The sequence below is a fragment of the Macaca mulatta genome, chromosome 5 (genome assembly GCF_049350105.2).
Source record: "Macaca mulatta isolate MMU2019108-1 chromosome 5, T2T-MMU8v2.0, whole genome shotgun sequence".
Classification (NCBI taxonomy): Eukaryota; Metazoa; Chordata; class Mammalia; order Primates; family Cercopithecidae; genus Macaca; species Macaca mulatta.
In genome coordinates, this window is record NC_133410.1 from 153,135,324 (window position 1) to 153,141,425 (window position 6,102).

General features: G+C 38.8%; 1 pseudogene; it reads left to right on the forward strand.

Moving 5' to 3' along the window:
* Positions 1–1,096: 1,096 nt before the first annotated feature.
* LOC701105 (ATP synthase peripheral stalk subunit b, mitochondrial) lies at positions 1,097–2,249 on the forward strand (annotated as a pseudogene).
* Positions 2,250–6,102: the final 3,853 nt, after the last annotated feature.

Consider the following 6,102-nt stretch of genomic DNA (forward strand, 5'->3'; position numbering starts at 1 on the left):
ATGCTGGTGAATTTTTAATCGAACTCGGTACGAATAGAACTTCCAAGTTCAACAGCAACAAAAGAAATCACAAAGAGGGAAAAAACACAACAAAGTTCAATGAGATGAAAACATAGAATGTCTACACGTCAAAGATATATTAACAAAATTAAAACCAAGCAAACTAAAAAATTTTGTGAGAAATGACAGATAGTCAATGTTATTATCATATACAAATTTACTATAAAAACAAAAACATAAACCAACCTCAACCACCATTATGGGAAAAAGGTTTAAAAGCCAAATATAAAAAATAGAGTTCGTAGGAGCTCTTCTAACAATAGTTCTTCATATTGCCATTGCTGATCATGATTAATATTTTCATAAAATTCTCAGCATTGAAAATATCATTCAATTTTCCCAGATAGAAGGAAGATTTGAAACATAAAACTGAAACAGTTAATTAAATAATAATACATTCAAGTGGTCAGGTGAGCTATGTCTTGGACATATGGGAAGAATTGCATTTTAGAAGAAATATCCAAATAATGTTTGTAATATGAAGGTCTTGCTGCTCCCTAAATAAAAGATCCCAATATATTGCCCTAGACAAAAAGAGCAGATAGCAGATATTAATGCTGTATATGTCATTCAAAACAACAGTGAATAGTCCCTGGAATATTATATGCAGTACTCATGGTCACTGCACCTCCAAAGAGAAAGGAAAATGGACACTCTCAGGGGCTGGGAGGCTTATGAAAATAAACTTTAGAAAGCAAAATTCTTTCTCACAGGTGCAAAATTAAAATAATAATAAATGTACTATATGTTTCCTGTGAGCTAAGCAGTATGTTAAATTATTTAAATATGTTATCTCATTCAGTGCTCCCAGCCAGCCTAGCAGAGAGGTGCCCTCGCACACTTGTTACAAATGAGAAAATGGTCTCAGTGCTTGATTTCACACAGCTGGTGAGAGAGAGCAGAGCAGGGACTCCAAGGTAGGCCTGGCTGACTGCAAAGCACATCCTCTTTGTAGTCAGGATCATTAGGCTGAGCAACACGGACTTTTCTACCACATATTAGACTTGGGGAACACTCGTTGAAATGAAATTGCTCTAAGATTGCTACCTGCACCTTCGCTGACCATGCTCTCCCGGGTGGTACTTTCCGCCGCCGCCACAGCGGCCCCGTCTCTGAAGAATGCAGCCTTCCTAGGTCCAGGAGTATTGCAGGCAACAAGGACCTTCCATACAGGGCAGCCACACCTTGCCCCTCTACCACCTCTTCCTGAATATGGAGGAAAAGTTCGTTATGGACTGATCCCTGAGGAATTCTTCCAGTTTCTTTATCCTAAAACTGGTGTAACAGGACCCTATGTGCTCGGAACTGGGCTTATCTTGTATGCTTTATCCAAAGAAATATATGTGATTACCGCAGAGACCTTCACTGCCATGTCATTAATAGGGATAATGGTCTATGGAATTAAAAAATATGGTCCCTTTGTTGCGGCATATGCTGATAAAATCAATGAGCAAAAACTTGCCCAACTAGAAGAGGCGAAGCAGTCTTCCATCCAGCAAATCCAGAATGCAATTGATATGGAGAAGTCACAGCAGGCACTGACTCAGAAGCGCCATTACCTTTTTGATGTGCAAAGGAATAACATTGCTATGGCTTTGGAGGTTACTTACCGGGAACGACTATATAGAGTATATAAGGAAGTAAAGAGTCGCCTGGACTATCATATAGCTGTGCAGAACATGACGCGTCGAAAGGAACAAGAGCACATGATAAATTGGGTGGAAAAGCACGTGGTGCAAAGCATCTCCGCAGAGCAGGAAAAGGAGACAGTTGCCAAGTGCATTGCGGACCTAAAGCTGCTGGCAAAGAAGGCTCAAGCACCCCTGGTTATGTAAATGAATCTATCCCAATTGAGACAGCTAGAAACAGTTGACAGACTAAATGGAAACTAGTCTATTTGACGAAATCTTTCTGTATTGATGTCTACTGAAGTTATAGTTTACCCTTCCTAAAAATGAAAAGTTTGTTTCATATAGTAAGAGAACAAAATCTCTATCGGCCAGTCAAATGTTTCTCATCCTTCTTACTCTGCCTTTGAGTTGTTCCATGATCACTTCTGAATAAGCAGCTTGTCTTTATAAAAACTTGCAGCCTGACTAAAGATTACCAGATTATAGTTTAAATTTGCAATTAATTCTACCATCTTGCAATAAAGTGACAATTGAATGAAAAAAAAAAAAAGAAAGAAATTGCAGAGGAAAACCCAAGGCCAACTAGTCTAATCCGTGACAGCACCAGTGGAATTCCCTTTCTTGGAGGCAGAACACGACAAAGCAGGACAAATTCCAAAAGGGAGTCATTCATTTATTTATTCATCTCACCAACAAATATTTATGAAGGTCCTACTTTCTTTATGCCAAACATTGGGCTAATAGCACTGAATGTCAAATTCAGAATGGATTTTAAGGGCAGAAAGGAATGCTTAGGGTGTGCATTCTCACCTTTTTTAGATTGAATTCATGAAGGACGAAGATGCTTTAAAAAGAGAAGCTTTTTCATGAACTGGCATTGTGAGCGTGATAAACCACATATCTTACCCACATCCTTCTGTCTAAATATAATCTATGTACAGTTTGAGAGGTGGACCATTTGGACTATAGGTATGGCTTTCTGAGCACTTGAAGAAAATAGCATTAGTTCATAATTTCAAAATGGTGTGATGCAGCCTACTTTTAAAATGTGAAATCTGCTGAGATTCTTTGTACAATTATTCCTATATTTCTAGTGATTAACAAAATAATTTTAGAGCTAATTTATCTTCTGCCATGGCTTATGTTTGCAGTGCTTCCCAATCTTTATCTTCAAGTTTCTCCACTGGCTCTTTCATACCAACTTTGAGAGTTTTGTTGTATGCCCCTTACAATGCCTAGGAAGGGAGGATGGGTTTTCTTTATGAACATATGAGAGAGGATTAGTTGGGGTAGAGGTGTTCTTAAAAGCATTATATTCTATGCAACCAAATAAAAGCATCAGGATATTTTTCATGATTAAGTATCACCTTATAAATTATAGAGAAGTGAATTCCATCAATTGAAATTTGATCCTGGCTTAACAAAATTTTCCAACTTAGAAATTTTGTGTCTGTATCATAACCAGCTTATTTGAAAAATAATGGTTTTGGGTTTACCAGCTGCCAAAAGTCTAAGTGTAGAACAACAAATTCCCCAAGGGACAGCTCTCCCTCCAGTCATTATGAAAGTGAGGCTGGAGCCCAGGAGGGAGGAACAGATTGCATTGCCCATGAGCATGACCTAGTGGCTGGTTCACTGAGTGGCATTTATGGTAGGAATAGAAAAGGCTGCTGGTCTGTTTTCCAAGTGTCAGGGTAAGTGATGTGTATGCAGCTGTTGTTCATGGAGACGTGAAGAGCAGGAAAGAACAGCATATTAGAAAGCATAAGTTAAAAGAGACATTCTTAACCTCCCAATATTAAGCATTTGGTACTCTCTACTGACTTCAGGGACCAGGACCCATCAAAAGCACTTGTTTGCAGAGGCAAACAATGTTCTTACTGATTCTTCACAAGGAACCAAAAATGATAAACTTTGCCTCATACTGGCTCCCAAGTCATTGCAGGGAGTTTATTTAGACTGCAAGACACTTAACAGAGCTTACCATGGTAAGCATGACTTGCCATACACGCTTCATCAGGGGATCACTGGCCAACATGCAGTTATATTACTAAATAATTTATTGTCAGGGGGATACATCAACCCTAGAGAGAATTTGAGAATGCTATGCTATGTTTTGCAGCCAAACATGTATCATATATGCCTGAACATTTCTATATTACTTTGATAACACAGCTCTGCATGCCTATCAAAAGTTTAATTAAAGCTGACTACAGTGCAAATTATCTAATGCTGTTTTTGTGAACTCTCAATAGTGTTTCATCTTAACCATATGGCTACTAAGTGGCAGTCAATATACGGTTTCCATCAGGTTTTATAGAACTAGATATTCTGTACCTGGAATTATGAACGTACTACACTTTCCTATAATCTGCTCTCAACAATTTTCAAGGGAAAAGAAATAGTAAGGTCAATGATGCTAAAGTTACAGCCCTGCTTAAACAAGCAAATAAACAAGTAGATCTCAAAAGCCCAATTCAAATGCTGTGCCACATACATTAGTATATTATCTTTACAAGCCTCATCTACATAAATTTAAATAATTGTTGGGCCATATTGCAATATATATTCAAATTCAATATCAAGTAGTAAATCCGTGAAATGCTAAGATGTTTAAAACATTTTTTGTAAATGATCACATCTCTGCTTAGAAGTGGAACAGCAACACTGAAAATGCTGGTGATAAGGTTTGATTTAACAAAGGGATCTGGACCAGGAATGCAGAGACCTGGGTTCTACTTTCCTCTTTGTCACAAATTTGTTTCTTGATTCAGGGCTTTGGGTTCCTGTTCTCAGATAATTATGGGAGAGGAGAGACATGTAACGTTTTGTATTCATTAGAACTACTTATATTGCAAGGACAGAAACTACTTAAGCTCAAAAAATATTTAAAGGACAGTGATTTTCTGACATGGGGATTGTGAGAGTCCAAAGTAAAGCAGGCTTTGGGGTGGCTTCTGCCTCCGTCTAGGTGACCCCAATTAGAGACCAGATTCTCTTCTTCTCTCCACGCTGGAGGTTGGCACCAACCTCAGTCATCCATGTTCCTGGTCACCAGATGCTGCTGACATCTGAGGATGCACATTCAGAGACAATGTGTCTGCCCTACATTTTAAGCAAAGTACTTGCATTTTTACTCTGATTAGACTGACAGGGACTGCTACCCCAGAAGCATCTCAGCTGTGTGAGAGATGCAGCTACCCCTAAAAATTTGCCATTTGTTATCAAGAAATACAAAGAAATTGATTCTAAGTAGACAATCAACAAATATCTAGTTTGTAAAAAGTGAGGGGTTTCGTTTTTGGTTTTTTTTTATTCATTCCCCCAGTTTTGATTCTCTACTATTCTAAATTCTATGGGCCCCAGAAGTTTTTACATTTAAACAACAAGCATTGACTTCGAATCTAAATCATGGTTCTTGCCCCACCTCCCGGCAGGTTTTAGACTGGTTAAAGGAAAGAAAGGTGAAACAGTTATTTTATTAACAAAAGGACAGTGCTATGATTTGAATGTTTGTCCCCTCCAACACTTACCTTGAAACTTAATCCTCAGTGTGACGTATTGAGAGGTGGGGCCTTTAAGAGCTGGGGCCTTTAAGAGGCGGAGCCCTCATGAATGTATTAATCTATCCACAGATTAATGGATAATGACTTAATGGGCTATCTGGAAGTGGTACTAGTAGCTGTAAGAAAAGTAAGAGAGGCCAGAGCTAGCACACTCAGTCCTTCCCCATGTGATGCCTTGTGGCTCCTTGGGACTCTGTGGAGAGTCCTCACCAATAGCAAGGCCCTCACCAGCCACCCAGTAACTTGAGAGGCTAAGATGGAAGGAGACCACTTCAAAAAAAAAAAAAAAAAAAAAAAAAGCCCTCAGCTCACAAGATTCGCCCTCTCAACCTTGAACTTCCAAGCCTCCAGAACTGTAGGAATTAAATTTTGTTCCTTTATAAATTACCCAGATTCAGGTATTCTGCTTTGAGCAACCAAAACTAGATTAAGACAGAAAGATTCTACGAAAATAAATAAATCAGAAACAAATAGGCATGGGGAAGATATTGTTGGAGAAATGGGGGGAGAAGTATAAGGCAATGACCTGAAAAACACGGAGAAAGAAGATAGACAACAGGCTCAGTGAGGAAAGGGGGAAGAAGACGATGTACAGAAGGGGATTGGGGTCAGATTGTGAAGAGCCTTGTGTACAAGTATGGGGAGTTTGAAATTGATCAATGGAAATCAGGTATAAATATGTTCAGATTTGTCTGGAGAAGCGGACTCCACGGTTGTGGTTTTCAAAAGCCTGATAGTATAACTTATGGACATTAATATAGGTGGCCCAATTATAGTAACTCTGAGCCCTCCATTACTGCAGAATCTCAGTCCTCTCTGTCTCCCATATATGTGCATCCTTCAAA